The sequence below is a fragment of the Leptonychotes weddellii genome, chromosome 1 (genome assembly GCF_054177405.1).
Source record: "Leptonychotes weddellii isolate Sample4059 chromosome 1, ASM5417740v2, whole genome shotgun sequence".
Lineage (NCBI taxonomy): Eukaryota > Metazoa > Chordata > Mammalia > Carnivora > Phocidae > Leptonychotes > Leptonychotes weddellii.
This window is the reverse complement of record NC_138369.1, coordinates 38,132,133-38,159,137: the sequence shown is the minus strand read 5'-3', so window position 1 is coordinate 38,159,137 and position 27,005 is coordinate 38,132,133. Positions and strand designations below refer to the sequence as shown.

Below are 27,005 nucleotides of genomic sequence, written 5' to 3'. Positions count from 1 at the left end.
GTGTTCAAGTTACAGCAACACAAGATAACGAAAGCAGCAAAGTCTGAAGAGTCAGACTTGTGCTCTAATCCTGGACCTCCAATTCCTTAGCTACATGGCTCATTTGTAAAATAATGGCAATAATACCTGTCTTCCAGGCTTAGTGAAAGAATTAGTGAGAAATTATGGAACGCACTGAGGACAGGTCTTTGATACTTAGTTGCCATCCTTGTTAAAAATAGCACAGCACAGCCTAAGTCAAGGGGCCTGATATCCAAACTGCCTTGAATGTATATTAAAAAATTTGGACTTGAATCTGAAGGCTAAGATGACAAGGAGAGGGACTCTGAACAGGGAAAGGACCTAAAAAAAAACTGACTTACGTATATGGGGATGTACTTTAAATGCAATCCCAGAAGTACAGGATATCTGTTTTCCTTTCTTGCTTTTCTCCTCTGGTCAACAACTTAACTACACTTCTAATTACGAAGTATACTTCCAGCATATAGCAAAATTTTCAAGGCCTCAAGGCAGCTTGGAAAAACACTGGATTTGGAATCAAGCATAGTGAGTTCTTTCTTCCTGGTTTTGCCAAAGTTATCAGACTTGGGAAAACCATTTAGCCTCTGTAAACATATTTGCCTATAGATTGGGGATCATGGCATGAGCCCTATCTTCCTCACAAATGTGCTGTAAAGGTCAATTGACATTTTTTTGAAAGTGAATATTAGTCATTATTACTGTTTAGATGGAGATTAAAATCTTCTTCCCAAATGGAATTTAAACCTTATGAAGGTAAGTAATCATTGATTTATTCACTGATATTTAAGAGGCTTGGCACAGTGCATGACACAGACTAGGCAGTCAATAGTTGGTTTGTAAATGAAAGAACAAAAGTAACTAACATCTTTTGTGGACATACTATGTGCTTTTACATTCCTTTCTTATTTAGCCTTCATAAGGACCCTGAAGGTCAGGCATTACTACCCTCTATAAAATTATAGCCTTGGCAATTAGATTGTGAGAGGCTGTGGAAGTTGTTCAAGGTCAAATGTCTAGAAATCAATAGAGCCAGTACTCAAAATCTATGTCTTCATACTTCAAGCCCTGTGCTCTTTTCTACCACAGTGACAGAAATGTAAATAAACCTATGTGTCTTTTAAAGCATGACATAAAGTTCTGATGGTGATTATTTTCTAACTCTGCTTTTCACGTTGTCCTTCTGCAGAAATGAAGCCAGATGCCAGCAAGTAATGGTGCAGAATCTGCATCATATTTATAATGCAAAGTTTCTGAGCTGAGATCTAGTCAGAAAGCTACCTATCACTAGTGTTAATTCACAAATCTTGTGACAGTACAAATGTGAATAAGTTCTTTCCCTCCAAGTGTAAGAGCAACATGAACATTTGTTTTCTTACTAATTATTATTTAGAGCGCAGCCATTCTTTTTTGTTGTTGTTGTTAAGATTTTATTTATTTATTTGACACAGAGAGACACAGTGAGAGAGGGAACACAAGCAGGGGGAGTGAGAGAGGGAGAAGCAGGCTTCCCACTGAGCAGAGAGCCCGATGTGGGGCTTGATCCCAGGACCCTGGGATCATGACCCGAGCCCAAGGCAGACGCTTAACGACTGAGCCACCCAGGTGCCCTTGGAGTGCAGCCATTCTTAAGGCAGGAATTTTAAAAAGGATCATCCACATTTCCCAGTTGTATAGTTGAGCATTTTTTAACTCTACAATTAGCTAATGAGGTGTGCAGTCAATCACAATGGTGGGGAAGCAGTGAACAAAACTGAAAGCAAGAGAGAAATGTGGCTTCCTTAGAAAGCAATCTGCCAATCATTTCAAGGGAAAATGGCATAAAGTCAAATCTTAAATTTCAATCAGTCAACAGATATTTACTGAGTGCCCATTATACAAATGGTAATATGAAGAATGAAAAGAGTCAAGGTCAAGGTCTCTGGCCACAGGGGCACAGCAACTCAGCAGGTAGAAAAGATCACAGGCTATACAAGTTAGTTTATATGTCAAATGAGTAGTATATATAATGTATACTTCCTATGGTTATGGTAGCTGGCCTACAGGTTCTTTCTGAAGAGTGAAAATTCTTACCATATCAGTCAATCAAATTAGCTTACTAGATTTTCTCCTGTACTTTTTACTCTATGTACTAGAAGAGACACATTTCTATTTCTATTTCCCTGATGTCTTCCCTGTTTCTGTGGAGACTGCAAAAAGTCTTCTTTAGGAATGGTGAGAAAATGTGTTTTGCTTGGTTTCTCTCACTGGATTGCTTGTCCCAAGCATTTCTAAGAACAAGGAGAACAGTGTAAAGAATAAAAGAGGGGCACCTGGGTGGCTCAGTTGGTTAAAAGTCTGCCTTCAGCTCAGGTCATGATCCCAGGGTCCTGGGATGGAGCCCCGCATAGAGCCCCCAACCCCAATTGCATTGGACTCCCTGCTGAGCAGGGAGCCTGCTTCTCTCTCTTCCACTCCTGCTGCTTGTGCTCTCTCTCTGTCAAATAAATAAATAAAATCTTTTAAAAAAAGAAGAAGAAAAGTTATAAAGAATTTGGATAATACATTTGGAAAATACCACCTATTTACCAAGAGGTAGATATGCATAAGATGGAATCTCTTATTTAAACTGTACTTGCCTGCCCAAGAGCTGATTTGGACTCTATTTCCATCATAAGACCTCATTAGAGAAGACATTGAAGAATTACAGAGGGTGGGTTAAAGTGGACAATTTTCCCCATATTTAAAGGCTTTTCTGGACAAAACAGTGTCTACCACTTGTGGCAATTCTAACCAGAAATACAATAATTATATTCGGCAGATATCCTGAGGGATTAAAAACCAAGCAAGCCAATATCTCATCATTTCAGTCACTAAAGGATATATTTATATATATTTATATTTATACATTCTGAGAGCCAAGAAAGTTCTTTCTATACACTAATTTTCAAAAATTTTTAATTAGCTTCTTAGAATATATATCCACTATCACTTTCCCAGTATACGTTCTCCTTATAAAACCTTAATCTGCTTTGGTGTTGGACCTTTGCACTTTGCTACTGGGGAGACATTTTTCAAAAAACTGAAGTAATCCCAATAATTACACTGTGGTATTTCAAATGATTCCTGAATCGAGATTCAGCATAACTGGGTTACTGGCTCAGTGTTGTTATTTAATTGCTGGCCAAGTTTCTCCACCAGTAAAAGAGGAGAGTGAAGTAGACTGCTTCTAAGGATGCATGAAGGCGTGACTTGCATCATCATATCAGAGAACAGTTGTGTATTTGGAAGATAATTAGTCAAATGAATGGTAGTCACCATGGCTTTGTCATCACCAAAGCTATTTGAGACATCTATTTCTCAGATTACACCATGTTCTCATCCAGCAAAGTTGTATGAGATGTACTGCTTTTAAATTCTATGTACACTGCTCAAAAATATTAAGATACTAAGGAATAAACCTATCTAAATAGGTAAAAGACCTGCACTCTGAAAACTACAAAATGTTGATGGAAGAAATTGAAGACAACACAAAGAAATGGAAAGATATTCCATGCTCAAGGATTTAAAGAACAAATATTGTTAAAATGTCTATACCATCCAAAGCAGTCTACACGTTTAATGCAATCCTTATCAAAATACTAACAGAGCTAGAACAAACAATTCTAAAATTTGTATGGAACCACAAAAGACCAAAATAGCCAAAGCAATCTTGAAAAAGAAAAGCTGGAGGCATCACAATTCTGGACTTAAAGTTATATTACAAAGCTGTAATAATCAATACAGTATGGTACTGGCACAAAAACAGACACATAGATCAAGAGAACAGAATAGAAAACCCAGAAATAAACCCACCACTATATGGTCAATTAATCTTCAACAAAGCAGGAAAGAATAACCAATGGGATAAGGACAGTCTCTTCAACAAATGGTGCTGGGAAAATTGGACATGCAAAATAATGAAACTGGACACTCTCTTATGCCATACAAAAAAATAAATTCAAAATGGATTAAAGACCTAAATGTGCGACCTGAAACGATAAAAATTTTAGAAAAGAGCACAGTCAGTAACCGCCTTGACATCAGCCATAGCAACGTTTTTCTAGATATGTCTCCTGAGGCAAGGGAAACAAAAGTGAAAAAAACAAACAAACTATTGGGACTACATCAAAATAAAAAGCTTCTGCACAGCGAAGGAAACAATCAACAAAAGTAAAAGGCAACCTACAGAATGGTAGAAGATATTTCCAAATGACTTATCTGATAAAGGGTTAGTATCCAAAATATGTAAAACAACTGGTACAAATAAACACCCAAAAAACAACGGGCAGGAGACCTGAAGAGAGATTTCTCCAAAGAAGACATCCAGATGGCCAACAGACACAAGAGAAGATGCTCAACATCACTTACCATCAGGGAAGTGCACATTAAAACTACAATGAGTTATCATCTCACACCTGTCAGAATGGCTAAAATCAACAAGACAAGAAACATCAAGTATTGGCAAGAATTTGGAGAAAAAGGTACACATGCGCAGTGTTGGTGGGAATGCAAAGGGGTACAGCAACTGTAGAAAACAGTATAGAGGTTCCTCAAAAGTTAAAAATAGAACAACCCTATAATCCAGCAAAGAATATGAAAACACTAATTCAATGGGATACATGCAGGCCTATGTCTATTGCAGCATTTTTTTACAATAGCCAAGATATGGAAGCAGCCCAAGTGTCCATCAATAGTTTATTTCTGGGCTTATTTCTGGGTTTTCTATTCTATAGATCTATGTGTCCATGTTTGTGACACTACGATACTGTACTGACTACTACAGCTTTGTAATATAACTTGAAGTTCAGAACAGATAAACAGATAAAGATGTGGTACACACACACACAGTGGAATATTATTCAGCCATAAAGACTGAAATCTTGCCATTTGCAACAACATGGATGGAGCAAGAGAGTATAATGTTAAGCAAAATAAATCAGTCAGAGAAAGACTAATACCATATGATTTCACCCATACATGGAATTTAAGAAACAAAACAAATGGGCAAAAGGAAAAAAGAGAAAGAGAGAGAGACAAATCAAGAAACAGACGCTTAATTATAAAGAACAAACTGATGGTTACCAGAGGGGAAGGAGATGGGGGTTTGGGTTAAATAGGTGATAGGGATTAAGGAGGGCACTTGCGATGAACCCCAGGAGATGTATGGAAGTGCTGAATCACTATTATTGTGCACCTGAAACTAATATAACACTGAAAAAATAAAATAAAGTTACGCTTATACCAAAACCAAACAAACAAATATTAAATTCTATGGGGCGCCTGGGTGGCTCAGTTGGTTAAGCGACTGCCTTCGGCTCAGGTCATGATCCTGGAGTCCCGGGATCGAGTCCCACATCAGTCCCACCTGCTCAGCGGGGAGTCTGCTTCTCCCTCTGACCCTCCCCCCCTCTCATGTGCTCTCTCTCTCTCTCTCAAATAAATAAATAAAATCTTTAAAAAAAAAATTAAATTCTATGTATGATGCTATTACTGGAAATTTAATCCCGTGCCACAAATGTACGTTCACTGTTCATTGCCTCCACTAAATAATCACTTATTGTGCTACTGTTCAAGTTTTATTTAATCTTTACTTTTATTAAAGTAATACATAAACATAGCTTAAATACTTATTCCTACTCCCTGGAGGTAACTACTTTCCCAGGGAAAACAAGTTATTTTTCTGGTATGTATCTTAATTTTGATTAAATATAAATGCTTAAACTAGTATTTCTTGATTTGGGGGTTTAATGTATTATTAGTTTTTGATGATGAGAATTCAGCTCCTTTACACAAGCAGTCCCGATGATAGACACACATGAACAAACACATGCACACATACCTGGTTCCACTGTTGTCTGAATTTAGTTATATCACTTAATTTGGTTGATAATTTTTCAACTAAGTCCCAGAGTATACTGCTTTTATTTCCTTTTTGTATTAGTTGGGATTTTTTTAGAGTTAATAATTTCCTCTTTGTTTGCTTAGGTTTCCAAGTGTCTATCACAAATTCATCCTAAACATTCTACCATATCTTAATACTTTTGATATGTTTAAACATATCTTTTAATCCATCAATTTTAATAAGTTTTTATTGACGGGGCGCCTGGGTGGCTCAGTTGGTTAAGCGACTGCCTTCGGCTCAGGTCATGATCCTGGAGTCCCAGGATCGAGTCCCACATCGGGCTCCCTGCTCGGCAGGGAGTCTGCTTCTCCCTCTGACCCTCCCCCCTCTCATGTGCTCTCTCTCTCCTCTCATCCTCTCTCTCAAATAAATAAAAAAATTAAAAAAAAAAAAAAAAATAAGTTTTTATTGACAACATTCAGATACTGAACACTTTTACAATTCAGTTGAAAAACAAATGGAAATGATGCCTATCTTCTATTATGAAAGCCATGTATTTGAAACTGTAATTATATATATATTATGTATATTATGTAATTATCTATATATATATACAGTTTTTATATTTGTGAGTTTTTAGTACATGTGTAGTTAATGCAACATGTTGCTTGTTAACTACAACATGTGTAGTCAAAGCAACATGTATGTAGCTTAACATAAAAGTATATGTGATTAGGGGCTCCTGAATGGCTCAGTCTGTTAAGCACTGGACTCTTGATTTCAGCTCAGGTCATGATCTCAGGGTCATAAGATCAAGCCCCACCTTGGGCTCCATGCTGAGTGTGGAGCCTGTTTAAGATTCTCCCTCTCTCCCTCTGCCTCTGCCCTTCCACCAACCCTTCTGCGCATGTGTGCTCACACATACACTCTTCCTCTCTCTTAAAAAAAAAAAGGCATATGTGATTAAGCTATTAATGTTGGTGGCAATGTAATTGTAGAATATAATACAAAATAACTGGGGAAATGATAAACAACACATCATCTACAGAGTACTTACTATGTAATAGTCTCTTAGAAACATTAACTCATATCATCTTTAAAAGAACCCTTTTAGGGGCACCTACGTGGCTCAGTCACTTGAGTGGCCAAATCTTGATTTCGGCTCAGGTCACGATCTCAGGATTGTGAGATCGAACCCCGAGTTGGGCTCTGCACTGGGCATGGAGCCTGCTTAAGGTCTCTCTCTCCCTCTACCTCTGCCCCCTGCCCCACCCTGCCTGTGCGCATGGCACACACGTTTTTCTCTCTCATAAATAAATAAATAAATACACACATAAATAAATCAACACATAAATAAAATATTTCTTAAAGAAAGGAACCCTTTGAGATGGACAATACTATTTTCATTTTAAGGGTTAAATAAACTGTCCTTTGTTACAGCTGTTAAGTAATAGGGACCGGGCATGAACTCTAAATGCCACCCCCCCCAAGTTTATCCAAGTATATTTTGCATACACTCATGTACAGTATTTTCAGTGTAAAGTTTGAGGAGATTTCAAAAACTCATGCAGTCATACAACCACCACTACCATCAAGATGTAGAATATTTACATCACCCTTGAAATGCACTCGACTTCAGAGTGTAGATATTTAAGCGCTATGTGGAAATACTCCCAAATAGTTACAATGCAGACTTATTAGAAGAACAGGTAATTGTAGCATGTAAAAAATTACAGTGGTGTTACCCCTTATTTAGACTGCTTCTCAGATACTTCATCCTTCCTTTAGAATGTCATTCCCAGGGGTACCTGGGTGGCTCAGTCGGTTAAGCGTCTGCCTTCGGCTCAGGTCATGGTCCCAGGGTCCTGGGATCGAGCCCCGCATCGGGCTCCCTGCTCGGCGGGAAGCCTGCTTCTCCCTCTCCCTCTGCCCCTGCTTGTGTTCCCTCTCTCACTGTGTCTCTCTCTGTCAAATAAATAAATAAAATCTTAAAAAAAAATTAAAAAAAAGAATGTCATTCCCATATTAGTACACTCTCATTACAATAAAAACAAAACCAAAAGTAGATCACAGCTGAAGATAGGAAAATACACAGCACCTCCACTCCTCCTTCCCATTCCTATGGAAAGCAAAACTAATTGAGTATGGCACTCTTTCTTGCTTAGCCCAAGGGCAGTCCCAGACTCTTTTCAACATAACATTTCAAGTACACACAACAAAATCAATATAGCTTGCAAGTAAAATTAAAAATTTCTTTGCCTTCCCTATGGTAGTTGCAAACACTGGCTTTAGAATTACGAACGCCAGGTTCAAATCCCAGTTCTACTATTTAGCTGTTGACCTTGGGCAAGTCATTTAACCTCCATTGGCCTCACTTTCTCTTTGGTAAAGTGACAGGGATGATACAAGGTTGTTGAAAGGAATATAAGAGAAAATATTTATAAGGGGATTCTGCTAGAAAAAGGTGAGCATGGCTTTTGAGTAGGTAAACTTGTTGGGAAAAGAAGATGAGCAAGGAATGAAACATCTGGCTTCAGGAGACAATGGATGCAGGAAAGCACACTGTACTGATGGGGAAAACCCATATTACACTGGATTCCTTCCTGAGCATTAGAGGAGAGTGTATGGAAGCGGTTTGGGGGAAATGAATCTTCCCAGAGACTCCAGTCTCAGTCTTGCTTTCTGGGTATTGGGAAGTCAACTTTGCAAACTTTTTAAAGGCTCCTACAATCCCAGCAGGATGGGTTTCTTAGCAACCATCTCAAGTTTGTTTTCCTTCTGCCCACTGGTGTGCTGCAGAGTGCCAATTCGGCTAAACTCCCAAATAAATCACTGTTAATGAAGCATGCTGCATATATAGACAGCAACAGGCATTTTTTAATCACCTAAACTAAAGAAGAGTTAAAGGTAACCACAAAACACTTTAATACCTAATATATTAGGTGTCAGATTTAAAGTGGCAAGAACCATATGACTTTCAGAGCTTTTACTTGGATGCACTTAGTGGGAAAGTAAAGCTTACTAGTATATTCATCATTACGCACAGCTTGCCGATTGCTTGGACAGCCAAATCAGATATCCAGTAGCTTAAAAGTGAGTCTGTATCTACTTAATCAGAAGCAGAAATAAGATTGCAAACATAAATGTACAAATAATGGTAGGCTATAAAAATAAAGGGACTAAAATCTTTTACACTCTCTCCATTATTCACAAATTATTAATTACACTTCAAGTAAATGACATGCCATATGATACAGCAATGAATAAGACAGACACAATTTGCCCTCATGAAGTTTATTTTATTCTACGGGGAAGTAAGTAACACAGTACTTTAAGGGTGTTAGAATAGTAGACAAACAAGAAAGTGTACTAGTATAAGACAAGAGTATATATGGTCTTTGGAAACAGACCTAAGTTCAAATCTCAGTTTTTTATATCAAATATCTGAATTGTTTTGTAAAAGTTATTTCTTTTTTTAAAAAAGATATTATTTATTTATTCATGAGAGACAGAGAGGCAGAGGCAGAGGGAGAAGCAGGCTCCCTGTGGAGCGGAGAGCCCAATGTGGGATTTGATCCCAGGACCCTCGGATCATGACCTGAGCTGAAGGCAGACACTTAACCCACTGAGCCACCCAGGAGCCCTGTAAGTTATTTCTGACCCTTCAGTTTTTCATCTATATAATGGAGACATTGCCACCTACTTTAGAAGTTCACAGAGGAGTGCGTAGGTGGCTCAGTCAGTTAAACCCCTGCCTTCCGCTCAGGTCATGACTTCGGGGTCCTGGAATCCAAGCTGGAGTCGGGCTCCCTGTTCAATGAGGATCCTGCTTCTCCCTCTCCCTCGGCCCCTACTCTCACTTGTGCACTCTCTCTCTCTCAAGTAAATAAATAAAATCTTAAAAAAAAAAAAAGAAGTTCATGGAGAAATATGTGACCTTATGCATGTAAAATTGTTATCACCATAACAACAATCTTAATAAGGGCTTTGTCTTATCTAGGGGAAACTTAGAAATCTCTCTATAGTAAGTAGAGTGTGGGGACATGAAACTACCCTCCTCTTTGGTGTAGTGATGATATAGCATCTATATTCATAGTTTTCCATCTCATGCAATGGTAAATTGTGCATTCCAGATCTTGTGCTATCCTTTACAGAAATAAATACTATATTAGAACATTTATCTAAAAAAAATATTTGTTGAGTAACCGCAGTATGTCTGGCACGGTGCTAGGTAGTGGATATCATAATAAAGTTGACAAAATCTTATCATCATAGAGCTTGTATTCTAGTGCATTTTCCTGTTTATTTTCCCATGGACTCATTTTCTTGAAGAACAGATTAATTTCCTGCGAAGCACACCTCAGTGTCATTGTCTTTTATTCTGGGACAGCATGCAGATTATAGGATGTTACTATATCATTTGACAAGCTCTTCTGAATTCTTATTTGGTATAGAATAGTTTACCAGAAGTCCCTGCATATTAAACAGAACTATTTAAGCAAGCAATCACCTGCATTCTCTTGTCTTTTGCACCGAAATCTGTACCTCAGGCATGAAAAAAGGTAGAGTGCTAAAATTACAAGCTGTTTTTTTCCTTGAGTACTCACTATGTGTCAGTTACTATCCAAGATTTTATATAGATGATCTAATCCTCACAATAACTTGAGGAGGTAGGTTTATAATAATTGCCATTTGTCAAAGAGGAAATTGAAGCTTGGAGAGGAATGTGAGAGACTTATTTCTTTGGTGTTCCTTCTCCTGCTTTCTCTGGACCTATAAGTGGCCAATTTCCTCTCAGCATATTATGTCAGGGCAGATAGCACTGACATTCAAACGGAAAAATAAAGTATAAAGTTGGTAAACCTCTTTGCAAAGGTTGTCTCTCTCTGCGTTGGTGGGGATACCTAAGCATCAGATGCACACTAATGACTGAATTACAGCTTATGGATGCAGAATCATTAGCATGGTAGGGGATTTTTTTCCCTCTTGTATTAGCAGAAGAAATTGTGAATGTGACTGTTTAAAAATTTTTTTTGTTGTCTTTATCAAAGGGTGGTTATTCATCCAGTTAGTTTCATAGCCAAAATAGGTAGCAAGTGATCGATGTGTTGTTTAATTAGGCTAACTTAGGTCAAACTGGGCAAACACTCTTTGGTTCTGGGAAAACAAGATTTCAGGTCTGGCCGGCCACATATATAACAGATGTCCTGTAGTTCTGGGTGTGAAATGAGCACATGCTGCCCATTTATTTTTAGCCATTCTATTTATGTTCTTATTTAGAATGCAATAGAGTGATCATTTCCAGCTATAAAATGGCTTTTATCTGAGAATCTCCAAAGGACGGTGCATTAATTCTTAGTACACTGGTAAGGATGAAATTTAGGTTCCTGCATAATGGTTTTTAGGAAGGGAAACTAGAGAATAAAAGAGTATGGTGACTATATAATATTTAATACATTAAGAAGAAATAAATATGTCTGTGCCTGAAGTTAATGCTGGGGGGAAATACTAATTTTACAGTGGAGAAACTCAGCTGACTTACTCTTAACCAACGATCAAGGCTAACATCACCAGTGAGAAGTCATACTGGCCTCATACAGCCTCTGAAAGTGCCAAAAGTACTAAAAGGGCCACAGTATTCTTCTGTGGTTTCTTAGCCAACAATGCCTAACCGCACTGTAATCATGAGAAAACATGAGACGACTGAGTAGGATTCTGTAACATAACTGAGCAATCATCTTCAAAACTGTCAAAATCACAAAAGGCAAGCAAAGACTAAGGAACTGTCATGGAACTGAAGGACGATAAAGAGAAGTGAATATTATAAAAGATGTGGGATTCTGGGTCAGATCCTGTAATAGAAACAGGACATTATTAGAAAAACTAGTGAATATCAAATAAGGCCTGTTGTTTACTTAACTGTTTTGTACCCATGTCAATTTCCTGGTTTTGGTTGCTATATTATGGTATGTAAGGTAATTAGGAGAACCAGAGGGAAAGCCAAACAAGAACTGTGTACCACTTTTTGGTAACTTTTCCGTAAGTTTATAATTATTTCAAAATAAAACCAACACTCTACCAATCATTTCTTAGCTGGAGAATCAGACTTCAGAAAAAAAAAAATCTTTTTTTGTCTTTACAACAGTGGATCTATCCTCCTAGAAAGAAATGTGCATATATCATACCAGTGTAGATGTTATATTTATGGTTTGCTACCTCATCTCTGGATGAAGTTCGAAGATCATAAAAGTTTGCTCATAAGACACAATGGTCAGAGAAAAATTGTGTGAAAAAAACTATGTATGCCCAGGCTGCAAGCTATATTGTGAATGTTGTTACTTTGTGGCAATTTAATTGATATTTGACTGCTGAATAAATTAAGATGTGGAAAGAACCAGGCTTACCTTATGATAAATAAATAAATAAATAAATAAATAAATAATGCCACAATTCCATACTTCTTATATGCTAAAAAACAGCATGCAGGTTTTTCCTATATTTCCCGTTTACTATCACTGTGAGCTCTTTGCAATAAAATGTAAGATCTACATAAAGAGAGGAGAAAAATATGAAAATGGAAATAGCTGTAGTACTATATACATTTTTTCATGATATAAAACTCCCTCCTTAAATTAGCAGTCTAGGCATGCTGTTGGTACAAGAAAATGTAATTCCAGTTACCTGTGGAAACTAAGAGGTAGCTGTAATCTACAAAAAGATTTTCGAGAAGAATTCTAATTAGTGACAACTTAAATTCTGAGACTGAGCTGTTTCAGAGATGAGACAAAGGACCAAAGACAGATCTAAATAGTTGAAGTTACTTCAGGAAAACTCAATCCCATGGCTTTTATTAAAGTCCATGCCCACACAGTTCAAGTTTTTATTTTATTGCCTCTCAACCCTTCACTTACTACATCTCAGCTGTGAGTTTCAGGACAATATTTTCAAGTAGAAAAAAAAAATGTGATGAAGTATGTCCTCTCAATGCTTATGTTCATGTAACTGTAAATATGCAAAGGCTTTTATCTGACTTTTCTGAGCATCACATTTCAGGCTCAGTTTGTATCTCACGTTGCCTTATGGAATGTTCACTAGAGGGAAATCGAAAAACTCCTTGGGAAACAGTATCCATGATGGACGGAAAAGAATAGGTTGCATAAATACAATGAAAGAGTCATCCAAATATCTAGCTGAGTTCAAGGAAGACGAAGGTTTACCAACCAGAAATAAATATTTTTATGTACTTTAACAGTGTTCTGAGCTCAACGGAGTTAAGTCCTCAAGGGGAGTTGGTGGCAATGGTAAGGGATCAGATTGTAATGGTAGACTTGCATCATTTCTAAGTGATGGCAGGTCTACAATTGCCATCCATTCCTCTTAAGAGATACTGCATCCTGCTTTCTCCTGAATTCGTACAAGTGAGGAATGAGTCTGGTAGCCATGATGAGCATGGTAATAAAAGCCAAGAAAAAAATGGAGATTAAATGTATTGCTTTTTTCTTGTTGATATTAACATGAACTCTATGGAAACCATTCTTTGATTCAAATCCCCAAACCTTAAACGATGGCTTTGTCCCATTGCTTTTAACACCTGATCCTCCATCACAACTGCAGTATCCCCAAGGACAGCGTTCAGCTTGGACATCAGAAATTGCATTTCTAAGCAATGTTAAATAGCCAGAATAAAATATATAAGTACTATATAATTCATATATATTATATACACATGTATACATACATATCATCCCAGAGCCCAGTTGTCCACACAAAATAATTTGTTCTTTTTATTATTATTATTTATTTGTCAGAGAGAGAGAGCACAAGCAGGGGGAGAAGTGGGCAGAGGGGGAAGCAGGTGGAGGGAGAAGGCGGCTCCCTACTGAACAAAGGACTTGATCCCAGGACCCCAGGGTCATGACCTGAGCCGAAGGCAGACGCTTAACAGACTGAGCCACACAGGCGTCCCTGAAATAATTTGTTCTATAAAAGAAAAGGATTAAAATAAACCCTCACATCTTTTTAAGTGCTTCACTGTGCCAGACTGGATAAAGCAGATATACTTCATATTTTGTGATTTAGTGAACACAATATTATGATGCATTCTAACTGAGAATAACTTCCAGAAATACCTCATGCATTTGCAAGTAAGCAGTACAGGTACACAAAGACAGGCAGGGTGTGTAATTATACGTGTGTATATTTATATGCCCACCAGTTCTGTTGTCTTAAAACAGATCTAAGGCAAGGCTCTTCTAGATTAATTGCTGTTGCTAAGCAAAAGGCCCAGGTTTGTCTTTAGAGTCAATGATTTCTTTAAGGTGTAACAATCAGGTTGGTCTCTTGGTGCCAATTTTTGTCTAACTACAAATAGGTAATAAAGTATCCTTTGAATTTTCTAAAAATACTTTTTATTATTCACTCTTCATAATTTTTCTAATACCCCCAAATGAAAAGACAGTTTAATGTTTCCAATAGCAAGCAGATGGTTTCAGGAGAAAATATCACCTGGTTCTTGGTTTCTTAATATAACATAGGAGGCTTGGCAGCATGATACGTACTTGAAGGAAGAATCTAGAGCAATAGGTCACCAATGGCAGATTCCATGGGAAAGCTATAAACAGCTTAAGGGAAAGTCCCATATCTGAGCAGCTCAGCTCCCTCTAGTTCATTCTCTGCATTCCAGCACCACTGTATTATCAGAGCGCAAATATAATCAAGCCACTCTCTGCAACTTTCCATCTATCTTCAATAATTTTACAGAACGAGAAAAGACCTGTTTAATTCAACCCCACCCATCTCTGCAGCATACATACACATTAGAGCCATATTGTGGATTAGCTGGATAAGCCTGGCAATCTTGCCCCATTATCTTTGTATCTGCTTCTTCCCCATTTCTCTGTAGCTAGCTTGAAATTTGTGCTTAGACAGACATCCTCTGGAAGCTCTCTCTGACTTTGTAATTATGGAATTAAGAGAAAAAATTTCTCTTATTAGAGAAGTTATCATATAGTTTTTTAACTTTTGTCTTTATCCCTCTTTGCTATTATAAGTTCCCAGAAAAGAAATGAGTCTTTACATCAGTGTGTCTGGAAAGTATGCACACAGTAAATATATGCTCAATTAATTTAAACTATAATGCATTTGGGGCACCTGGGTGGCTCACTAGGTTGGGAGTCTGCTTTCAGCTCCAGTCATGATTCCAGAGATCTGGGATCAAGCCCCACATTGGGCTCCCTGCTCAGCGGGGAGTCTGCTTCTCGCTCTGCCCCTCCCTGCTCATGCTCTCTCTCTCAAATAAATAAATTTAAAAAAAAGAAACAGTAATGCATTTAACTACAGAAGAAGTCCAAGAGCTCAGTAATATGATTAGAACCTAAGAAAAGAATAATCAGAAAATTACTCAGAACTAGTTAAGATGGTTAGGACTTTACCCTGGCTAGTTTTGTGGACAAGAGTTGGTGAGTTGGCTTGGGATTTTAAAAGATTTCAGTAAAGATTTGCATATGATGACCTACATGGTAGTCAAATTTTCAGTTTGATAACTTGCTTCTAAATCATGGATCCTCCAATAGGTTTAAGAGTTAATATGACCAAAAAAAAAAAAAAATCCCAAGGTCTGTTTGGGAAAATTGAGTTAGCCAATTAGACCACTTTATTTCAAGACTTCTCATGGACTTCAATAAGATGACATGGGATTTGTCTAAGAGAAGAGGTATTCTGGGTAGAATTTCCCAGAATTACTTGACCTCAAGTTCCTCTTCATTCATGAATATCTCCTCTCATCCTCAGAATTCACTTTGGGACAAGTCAGCCATCTACAGAAATGACTGGCTATTTAAGAGCCACATTCAACCCAACACCTGTTTTTGTAAATAAATGTTTTGTGGAACACAGCCATGCCTACTCATTAAGGTATGTCTATGACTGCTATTGTGATATAATGGCAGGGCTGAGTAGTTTGCAATAAAGATCATATGGCCAGGAAAGGAAAAAATACTATTTTTTTACAGTAAATGTTTGCTAATCCCTAATTTACAGTAGTATTTTGTTCTTAAGCATCAGTGTAATTGTCAACTGGACCCACTGCTGATGTGTTCTGCAAACCTGTTCTACAAATGCAACATGAAAGGACCCACAAAATTGGAGAGCATCACATTTTCCCTACACACTGAACTGACCAGCAGCATTTTCTAATTTGAAGCCTAAACTGAGCAAAACAGGTTTGGATTGCGTGCTTTAAATCCTAATTAGAAACTAACACATATTCTTAAACTAGCTAATTAAAGCTTACAAATATAGGCACATTTAGGGACACCTGGGTGGTTCAGTTGGGTCAAGTCCGACTTTTGATTTCAGCTCAGGTCATGATCTCAGGTTCCAGGGTGGTGGGATCCAGCCCTGTGTAAGGCTACAGGCACTGTGCCTGGAGCCCCCTTAGGAGTCTCTCTCTGCCCCTCCCCCACTCCACTTGTGTGTGCTCTGTCTCTATAATTAAAATAAAATAAAATTTAAAACAAAACAAAAACAAATATAGACACATTTACCACAAAGATGTCTGAAACTAATAACTAAAAATACTTTATGGACAATTTATTAAGACACTAATATACTGGAAATCTTACTAAAGACAACTAAACCTTTATTTGATAATTTGAAGAAATCATACTGATACCCTAAAATACCTACAGTACTTCATTACAAAGATTAATTTTGATCACACAGGCCTCGAGCAGAACATGGTTTGTGATATAGATCTGATCTAAATGAAATATCAATTCATGCACAGTACATAGACTAATGAGAGACATGATTTTTTATTCCAGTTTGGTAGTTGAATATATAGCTTTAATTCCTAGTAGAAAGAAGCTTTTTTTGTTTCCTCAATTGTTAATCCATACAATTAAACTAATTCAAATATTGGTTTGGTTCAGGGCATACTCAACACTATTTTGTAAATTGCTAGAATCAACCTGTTTGTGGTTGTTGTTTACTAAAAAACAGTGAAATGAAAAGAAACAATTTAGCTAGCAGTAATTTCTGCTGATATTTACTTGCAGAAATAATGATGCCCATAGGTCAAAGTTACCTCTTCTGCACTGAATAATAAAGCACTTCTTCTACGTCTTCCCTATGTTACTTATTAAATCCAAATTGTATTATAATTCCATGCTAACTCCTTGATTAGGAGTGAGCTCACTGAGGTGAGTTAGAATCTATAATTTAAATATCTGCATCCCTCAGAACATGCTCAGAACCGTATCTTGCACACAATAGGTACAAAACGTATGACCACTAACTCACAAGGGCAGACAGATGTGTCTCATCACTAGCAAAAAACTGACAACTGTATTTTCCAGAATTTTTTCTTTAACTTATCTTAAAAATCAGAAAAATGTGAATTGTTGTTCTGTCAGCCCTCTGGAATTCTCCCTGATCTCCAGCATTCCTAAAACACTATTCTAAGTGGATTCTACCAAAATACCTGAATGTTCTTGCTTTATTTTGTTCTGTTTGTAAAAGTACCATGAGTTCTAATCCACTGGGGCCTAGATACATGAATCCATTTAAAAGGGACTTGGTGCTCCTTACTCTGGCCTCACTTATCTTAGGATTCAGTTCACCTTATGTATGTTTTCCCCTCACTTGATATATTGAGAAAATCGTTCTCCTTGAATGAATAGATAGTGAAGACAGATAATTTTGTGTTCTTGGTCAGAAGGGAAGGGTATCTTGTTTTCAATACTGAATTAGGTAGCAAGAAATTCTGAGTATCCATTTTAGTCCATTTTTATTTCCTCTCTGATGCTTTACTGTTTCCCTAAATAAAATGAAGACAATATGTAGATTATAAATGAAGGGTTCTATTAATAACTACAGAAAAAAATAAACCTAAAAACAGTTGTGAGCCAGTAAATCCAGCTAAAGTTGGCTATTCACAATGCTTGTGCATAAATCCTCTAATAGAAACTGGTGTGGGAATAAATATTTATAGAAGAATTGATGATCAACATGTATCTGTACATCTCCATTAGGAAAGATACTTATTTCCTTTCCTGCCTTATTCAAAACCCTCACATGCCTGACAAACTGATGTTCCATGGTATGCCTTCTGCTATTACTATTAAAGAAGGTGGTTAGTGCCTTTTTCTTCAAAAATGTTTCTGTAATTATTTCAAAATAATACTGGTGATATAAGTAATTTCTTCCACTTTGTCCTAATGTAAGTTTAGTAATCAATCTAAGTTTGTATATTTTTGACCACTACAAATCATCCTGATCCATTATCACTGGGGAGTAATAATAAAGATGGTGTGTATGTGTGTGTGTAAGCCTATACACACTCAAGCACATAAACTCTTATACATACACATAGGTATACACACACACACACGCATCAAACATTTTACTTCTCCTGGGCGCCTGGGTGGCTCAGTCGTTAAGCGTCTGCCTTCGGCTCAGGTCATGATCCCAGGGTCCTGGGATCGAGTCCCGCATCGGGCTCCCTGCTCAGCAGGAGGCCTGCTTCTCCCTCTCTCACTCCCCCTGCTTGTGTTCTCTCTCTCGCTGTCTCTCTGTCAAATAAATAAATAAAATCTTAAACAAAACAAAACATTTTACTTCTCCTATCATCCATATACATTCCCCATTTTCTAGTTGAGGTCTTAATTTCCTCAAAATATTCCATTAGATATAAAAAAATCTACACACAATTTCTTGATTGATCTGGATCTCTAGTAAGTGATACCTTTTCTGGATTCTTAAGGAATCAATAACATGCTTTACTGACCTCTGGAATAAAAAGGAAGCTCATGGATTCACAGTCACTTTTCTTTTTTTCCTTCTCTAAATTGCCCCAATCTGTGTATACCTATGAAAAGAAGGAATTGTTTCTTGTGGATTTGTGGGCCTTCAGACAGTATCTTGAGAAACCTGGTCGTTAATAAATTATTTTTCCACATGAGAAGAGTGAAAGCCCACTTTGTTTCACTAACCCTTTGGATGTAAAATGTCTCGAAGCACAGTACACAATCCTTGCTCTCACATATACTCTGGTGACTTGAGCTACCTCCTCTAAGCATAACTATGTTTCTCTAATTGTGCATCTCCCTGGAATTCTAGGTTACAAATGTCTAACTGCTTACTGAATATTTCCCCTTGAATCACCTCATGCAATTCATTAAAAATCATCTCATAAACAACTTGTGTTTTCATCCCCCCCAAAAGCAGCTCTTTAAAGAAATCCATATTTCAATAAAATCTATACTCTGTCCTTCCAGTCACCCAGATTTAATCAGTGAGAAATCAGTGATTTCTCTCCATGCTTATCTTCCTCATGCCCCCACACCTCTATCACCTGCAACCAATCAGGGACTAAGTCCTTCTATTGGATTGTCTTAAATTTATCTTATGTGTTGTGGTGAAGATTAATCAATATTACATGGAACCTATTAAGTATTAAATAAAAAGTTAACTTCTATTATCATTATCATACTTCAACTCAAATTTCCCTGCTTTCATATTTGTGCATATTAGGGCTCTCTGCTCTGGACTAAATGCATAAATTCTAAAAATCCTTTAGAATCCTGCTCATACTCATTTTTTTTTCCATTCATCTTGGAAGTCAGGATAGCCCATGACCATTTCCTCTTCTACTCTCCTAGAGCACTTATTATTTCTACTATTCATTCAATCAAGTGTTGCTTCATGACATCCTCTGCATTTAACAGTTACTTGTCTCTTACACTGGCACTTTGTTCCTACTGTATTTATTTTCTTTTCCTAATTATATTGTGAATTTTGTGAGGACAGGAAATAGTCTATATTCCCGTATTTTCTGTATCCCACCATATTGCCTAATAAAGTATATTTTATTTTTTATTATTATGTTCCATTAGCCAGCATATAGTACATCATTAGTTTTTTGATGTAGTGTTCAATGAGTCATTAGTTGCATATAACACCCAGTGCTCATCACAACATGTGCCCTCCTTAATGCCCATCACCTGTTTACCCCATCCCTCCAACCCCCGCCCTTCTATAACCCTCAGCTTGTTTCCCAGAGTCCTGAGGCTCTCATGGTTTGTAAAGTATATTTTAAAGATCCTTAAAATCTATTGCTGGTTTTTTGATGACTGATAATATTCTATTCAACTGTTTTTGGTGGGATCAATCTTGTATAAAACATAAGCTTGGGTGGCCACAGACTAGTTACAATTGCCTAAGGATAATCCTTCTTCCCATTTTTTCCAAGGAGAACGAAGGCACTGAAAATTATGTCACCATCACTTACTAAAAGATGTAAATCCCAATCCATGAATAATTCTAAAGCTAATGGCTTCCATTGGGACAATCATAAATATTGGAAAGTGAAGTCTAAAAGTAAGATTTAATCTGGTTTATTAGGATTATAATGCCAGGTTCGTGATTCGTGTAACTGAGTTTGTAAAAAAAAAGTGTAACTGCTCTGTCAAGAAAAGTTTTTGTATTTATAATTTAATAAAGTAACCATAAGGATTCTTTTGTGTGTCCTCAGAGGAAAAAAACATGTCAGATAAATCCAAAATATGCAATGCTGAATACTTAGCAGGGAGAGGCTTGTCCCTTCTTCCCCTCCCTATCAAGCTAGCTCTTGACTGAAACAGAAACACAGAAGTCCACTGTGCAGGAACCAACCAGGTATTTCTTTCTAATGTAAGGACTAAAAACAATAGTTAAGTTAAAACCACTTGTTAAATACTCAACACACATAGGAAAAGGATGTATTAACTAACACAGAAAGCATCATTCTCATTCTTAAAGCAGCATTAGACCATTTGTGAATACAACAAAGGATTTCTCTTTGTGACCCCAAGAATTCTCCGCATACCTAAATTCATATGGAGGTGGGTGTAATTGAAACAATGGAATTGTCTTGTTTGGGGTCCCTATTTTTCCTTCTATGGCCAAATGGATTAATCTGCGAAGTCAATGAACTGCAGTTGGCCTGTGGTATCTCCACATAATAAAGTCCAGAGCTCAGCCCTTATTCACCATTATCCAATCTCAGGGCCCAAATCCCAGGTCTCCTGCTGCATGGAACCCAACACTAAGATGGAAACAACTTGATTATACTCGGACTGCTTCTCTAGCATGGCTTATTATTTATTTATTAAATGGGTTTCCACTGGGTTTTATTTTAAAAGGTTGCTTTTGAATCTGAGCGCTTCAAGTGAACAGCTCTGTCTTTATTTGATGACTATTTCAAACAGCAGTTTAGATACTTAGCTCGTTATTAAAGATGCAATAGGCTTGGAGTTCTACTTTCAGGTCAGAATATATCCTCCCTTACTTTTCAAACTAACGATGGCCAGTGAGCCATATATTTTCTGTAACTGGCAAAAAAAATACATTTCCTAGAGCAACTGGGGATAAAAATAAATGGTAAGGATTTATTTTGGTACATCTTACGACATGTCCCTGTACACAATCTGGCTGTGACCCACTGTAAAATTAGCCTTTGTTAATGCTGATGATCTTTATTCCGGCTCTCCCAATATACCTTCAGCAGTGATAACAGAATGGGTGGAAACTTTTTTTTTTTTTAAGGCCATTATTGGTACAACACAGGTGTGGTCAGGTGTTCCATAAAGAACACTGAGTCCCCTTCCTGAATCCTGACCTGCTATCCAACCCAGGAAACATGCTACTAACTCCCCAGGACACCTAACAAGACCATTTTTGACTTCTTCCCTTTGACTCAAGAGGCAATTTTGCCACTTCATTTATGAGAGAAGAAAAATGCCACAAAGCATGTCTATGATGGCAGAGGCCTCATGCTGTGAGTTGATCTTGCTACCCTGAAACTAATCTGGAAATATTTGTACCTTAATCTCCTGCAGAAATAAACCTTCTGGAGCTTTCAATCTGACATTCAGCGAAATTTGTACTATATCAGCTGTTGCTAGGCAGACCGTTAGGAATAAAAAGAAAATGTAGAGGCTTAAGTCCTGTATTTGGGAGATTATTTCTTGTTTATATTCTTCCTCTGCAGAAGATTTTCTGGTGCTAGTTCATTACAGAGATTCTGTTTCCCTTCCTCTACTATTCTCTCTTTGCTATATCTCTTCGTTTGGCCTTAAATCGTATCTCATAATCAAACCTTTTAACCTGGGGCCACAGAAAGCCTTTTTTGCTTATCTGTCTATTAAAGATTCTCAAATGTAACTGCAAGCTTCATACTTATACGGGAGATAAGGCTGGTGGCTGAGAGGCCAGTTATTTCCTACCCAGTCTTATGTCTAGCTTCCTTGCTGATTTATCAGAAAAAAACTACTCCCCACATAATTTAACCTGCCAGGGTGTTCGGGCTAAAAATAAAAAATAGGGTGCCTGGGTGGCTCAGTCAGTTAAGCGACTGCCTTCGGCTCAGGTCATGATCCTGGAGTCCCAGGATCGAGTCCCGCATCGGGCTCCCTGCTCGGCAGGGGGTCTGCTTCTCCCTCTGACCCTCTTCCCTCTCATGCTCTCTCTCATTCTCTCTGTCTCAAATAAATAAATAAAATCTTTAAAAAAAATAATAATAAAATAAAAATAAAAAATAATGTTGCTGAAGTGGCATTAGATGGCAAGTGGTATGGTGCTATTGACCCAAAGAGAGGCTGATACCGGCAGGAAGTGTGTCCTGCACTGGCCGCTGTATACACTGATAGTCAGCATTAATGACCTATGTGTAGTCTCCACATTCCTGTTGTGAAAAAACTTGGCAACACCTGCACAGTGCCCTTTAGTTTCACAGCTCAATTATAGAGACATAAATATTAGAGTTGCCAAGGTCCCTGGCCCGGCTTAATGGTATCCCTCACAGTCAGTCAAGATGGCATCTCCACTCTGAAAAGCAAACTGAGGGTTCTAGAGGGGAGGGGGGTGGGAGGATGGGTTAGCCTGGTGGTGGGTATTGAGGAGGGCACATTCTGCATGGAGCACTGGGTGGTATGCACAAACAATGAATCATGGAACACTTCATCTAGAACTAATGATGTAATGTATGGGGATTAACATAAGAATAAAAAAAATAAATAAATAAATAAAAAAAACCATTTATAGAAAATTACAGGCAAGAGCATGAAAGGCAAAAAAAAAACCAACCAAACAAACAGCGTTCTGGAGGGGAGGGGGGTGGGAGGATGGGTTAGCCTGGTGGTGGGTATTGAGGAGGGCACATTCTGCATGGAGCACTGGGTGTTATGCACAAACAATGAATCATGGAACACTTCATCTAAAACTAATGATGTAATGTATGGGGATTAACATAAGAATAAAAAAAAAAAAAAAAGATGGCGTCTCCACTCGCTGCAAGCTAATTAAGAGTTGAAGGAGGCCTGCAACATAGGGCATCCTCACAGCCTTCCTCGGCACATATTTTTGCCGTTGGCATTCTGAGAACAATGTGACATGTACTCTGGTGGATGCCACTGTGCTTGCTTTAGCAAACTTAAGTGACTCTACCCTCTGCCATTGCCATTAATTCTAAATCTAATGTCTGGGAGTGGTTGCATCAAGTATCCTGAGAAAATTATATGTGACTAATGTAGGGTAAATAGTGTCCTGAAGAGTGAATAGTCTTAAGATTCCAAAGTTTACCTTTTATTGTACTTTTTTTCAGGAAGAAGGGAATGATGCTAAATGCTTTGGGAATTCTAGATCAACCCTGCTTATCCTGCCCAATTCTTTCATATGGAAAAAAGTATTTTTCTCTTGATTTATTTGCAAAATAAGGTTAATAATAGTTCATTGAGAAGTTTTGTTGGCACAGGAAAATGATGAACACACAAATGACCATATGGCTTAATGTTATTCACTTACCATACCCTCACTTCATTTCAGGGGAAAAAAAAAAAAAAAAAAAAAGAGTCTAAGAACTGCCCAACTCCGTATTTGCACATTGCCATTTGCCAAAGTTGTCATGTATAATACCTACTGTAAAGATATTCTATTTGAGATTTTTCATAATTTAAATGAGTTTAAATGTATAAGCAAATAACTCTCCAAAACACCCTAAATCTGATCTAGAATTCCAGATGACAGCTGTAGACAGCCAGGAGATGGTCCTACAAAGCAAAGGCATAGGTTCAAGTTCCAGCTATGTAATGACTCAAGAAATCTCAAAAGTTCAGTTTCTTCCTCAGCAAAATAGAATTTTGTAATTTTTGTAAGATGTTATTTTTTTTAAATAATCTCTACACCCAACATGGGGCTCAAACGTACAACCCTGAGATCAAAAGTCACATGCTTCACTGACCCAGCCAGCCAGGCTGCCCTACAATCTTTGTAATCCTAAATAATTGTTTCAATATTTCTGTGCTCTCCAATAAATGATCATGTGTATGATCATTAATTGACAATATTGAGTATTTCCCTTCTTCCCACTTTATTCTTTTATCTATTTCTACTCTGTTATTGGGCAAATAAACAAAGTTATATAAACACAAGCTTAAAAAAGCTTGAATCAAGAACAATAAAATACATAAAATGGTGTTACAAAAAATTTACTTTTCCTTTTAATTGGCCCTGAATATTTTTTGACCTGCTATTAGTTATCAAACTATATGTTCATGGAATTGGCTATTTTATTAACTGTATTATATTTGAAAATCTTTCACATTTAGCACTGGGTAATGTATGGAATTGTTGAATCACTGGATTATACACCTGCAATTAATATGACAGTATATGTTAACTATACTGGAATTAAAGTAAAATAAAATAGATTTAAAAAAGAAATTTATTCATATTTAGAATTTCTATAGACAATGAACACATCATATTGAAACATCTGCTGTTTTTATAAGACTACTGAAACCACCTACAGCATTAACTTACGAAGTCCAGTACCTGGAATAGAGAGGCAGAACAAATATAATTGTACCCTCACCCCCTTTTCTCCTCTCTGCTCTATAAACACACACCTCTACTCTCTCACCTGCCTGCTTTCTGTTGTTACAAGAGAAATTAAAACTCACTGCCTATGAGACACGTATTTCCAAACTGTTAACCCAAATGAGTGGTGCCAAGCTATATGATGCAACTACACGTAATCTAACAATGATTGGGTGCATTTTAAAATGCAATCACATTGGGGCGCCTGGGTGGCTCAGTCATTTAGCGTCTGCCTTCGGCTCAGGTCATGATCCCATGGTCCTGGGATCAGGTCCCACATCAGGCTCCCTGCTCTACAGGAAGCCTGCTTCTCCCTCTCCCTCTGCCTGCCGCTGACCCTGCTTGTGCTCTCTCTCTCTCTGTCAAATAAATAAATAAAATCTTAAAAAAATAAAATAAAAAATAAATAAAATGCAATCACATCTACCATCAAGATGAATACTAATCATAAAAGAAAAATAAACTTCCTCAAGAAAGGACAAGAAATTTCATGGCTAGTACTTTATGTTGGCTTCTGTAGATTACTCTTGCAGCTCTCATTTAAAAAAAAATTTTTTTAGAGGGGCACCTGGGTGGCTCAGTCTTTAAGCATCTGCCTTAAGGACAGTCCTTAAGTCTCTGTCCTGGGATCAAGCTCCGCATCAGGCTCCTGCTCAGTGGGAAGCCTGCTTCTCCCTCGCCCATTCTTCCTGCTTGTTTCCCTCTCTTGCTGTGTCTCTCTCTGTCAAATAAATAAATAAAATCTTTAAAAAAATTTTTTTTTAATTTTTATTTATTTATTTGACAGAGAGAGAGCACAAGTAGGCAGAGTGGCAGGCAGAGGGAGAAGCAGACTCCCTGCTGAGCAGAGAGCTCAATGTGGGATTTGATCCCAGGACCCTGGGATCATGACCTGAGCCTAAGGCAGACGCTTAACCGACTGAGCCACCCAGGTGCCCGCAGCTCTCAATTTTTTGAATCATCTCTTAGCTAGTTCATAACATATCTGCAGATACACACACTGATGATGCAGATTATGGCATATTATCTCTTCCTCTGTCACTTTTATTTTTGATAGAAGATTTGCATTCATTTAAAGACAATCTCTCAATATAGTTATTGGATCTACAAGGAAAAATATGAGAATAATTCTAAATCCTCTCCTAGCTCTGAACTGTTAAGGCTGAGTGAGCAGGTGGCAATCTATAGTGTGCAAAAGAGCATGTCTTGATGCAAAATTTTTCCCATTCATTCATACCACCTATCAGAAGAAAAAAAAAAAACACTTTTTTATCTCAAAGATTCTACATAGTTTTTGAAGTATGTAGACGTTCAGCATCCAGAAACAAAGCCTAGGAATCTGTTTACTTATAACATTAATTTCATGTTTTCCTTTTGTGAAGAAGATAAAAAGAAATCATATTTGTGAAGCTAGAACACCTCATTGATTTTTGCATCAGGACTATGTGGTGAAGGACAAAAAGTCAAAGTTTATTTTGTAGGTGCAGTTCTTATATTGAATCTCTTTGGGGATTTATACCTACAGTATTTCTAAATACTTTTGTTCTCAAGATTATTATCTTAGGTCGAGATTAAAGGAAAAACAATAAAGGTGGTGAACTAAGAAAAATTTCCTTTTCTCCCCCAAGACACATATGTGAAAAGAAGTTAGTGCCAATTGACAAGGATTCTAAAGACAAAGTTTTATGTTGCTGATATGGGAAAAGCAGAGGTTCATATGAACAGCTAAAGCATTCACCTGATAAGGTACACAATATATTCAGAGAATTAGAATTCTGATGACAAAAATTTAGCATTGGAATTGAATCTCTGTTACTGTTTTCTATCCTACTGGTTTATGTTAATTTTAAGGAAAAAAACTACCATCCTAAATTAGTCAGTTTCACTGTTAATTTCCTTACAGATAATCCTTATGGAAATATTTACTGGATATCAACAAAATGTCATAATCTTTGACCTACTCTTCAAATAGATAAATATTCTTCTTTATTAGAATAGTCATAGGTACTGCAGCATAAATTCCAAAACTTAATAAAAGCAACAAAGAAACTAAATGTTCAATAATAGAGAATAGTTGGAGGGGGCGGAGCAAGATGGCGGAGGAGTAGGAGACCTGGATTTCGTCTCCTCTCAGGAATTCAGCTGGATAGGGATCAAACCATTCTGAACACCTACAAACTAAACAGGAGATCGAAGAAAGGAATAGCAA

At 37.4% G+C, this 27,005-nt stretch overlaps 1 protein-coding gene across 1 annotated transcript in view; it reads right to left on the bottom strand.

The window, feature by feature from the left end:
• The window catches only part of LOC102734275 (contactin-4), an 805,863-nt gene that overhangs the window by 405,961 nt on the left and 372,897 nt on the right, over positions 1-27,005 (bottom strand). The gene's annotated exons all lie outside the window — the stretch shown is intronic.